The sequence below is a fragment of the Otolemur garnettii genome, unplaced genomic scaffold, assembly GCF_000181295.1.
Source record: "Otolemur garnettii isolate 467f Iridium unplaced genomic scaffold, OtoGar3 scaffold00098, whole genome shotgun sequence".
Lineage (NCBI taxonomy): Eukaryota > Metazoa > Chordata > Mammalia > Primates > Galagidae > Otolemur > Otolemur garnettii.
This window is the reverse complement of record NW_003852493.1, coordinates 3,190,744-3,191,662: the sequence shown is the minus strand read 5'-3', so window position 1 is coordinate 3,191,662 and position 919 is coordinate 3,190,744.

The following is a 919-nucleotide window of genomic DNA, read 5'->3' as shown; positions in this document are numbered from 1 at the left end:
CTACGAATAAAATTGCAACATCTGCTTTTTTCTACTTTCCATCAGCTTGGAATATAGATGAACATACTTTCACCCTGAGTCTGTATTTATCTTTTTAAGTAAGATGCAATTCTTGAATACAACACATGTCTGGTCTGTGTTTCTGTATCCAATCAGCCAATCTGTGCAGCTATAGAGGACAATTTAAGCCATTCACACTGATTGAAATTATTGATAATCCTAGTAAAATTTTGGGCATCAAGTTGCTCGAAAGTCCAGTAGACATTTTTAATCGTTTTGCCTCTGTGGAAGTTGGAATTTGATCAAAAGTTTCTGAGTGAGTTTATTTTTGTGGTGGAGGATTGCACTGGTCATTATGGAGGATAGGTTTGAGAATTTCCTGGAGAGCTGGTTTAGTTACAGCACATTTCTTCAACATGTGAATGTGGTTAAAGTATATAATTTCTCCATCATAGATAAAACTCAATTTAGCTGGATACAGGATCCTGGGTTGAAAGTGATTTTGTTTTACTAGATTAAAAGTTGATGACCATCCTCTTCTAGCCTGAAAGATTTTAACAGAGAGATCTGTAGTCATCCTAATACTCTTCCCCTTGTAGGTTATGGTTTTCTTACATCGAACTGCTTTCAGAATTATCTCTTTTATATTAAGTTTAGTGAAGTTAATTATTATATGCCTGGAGGATGTCTTGTTTGGGTTGAGTCATGCTGGGATTCTGAAACTATCTACTATCTGAATTTCAGAATTTCTTGGCATGTTTGGAAAATTTTCTTTCATAATTTCATGAAGAAGAGCCTGTATGTTTTGTGAAGCAACTTCGTCGCCTTCTGGAATTCCTATAGGGTGAATATTAGTTTTCTTCGAATCATCCCAGAACTCTCTGAGAGAAAGATTCATTTTTGCTCTCCATTTTTTTTC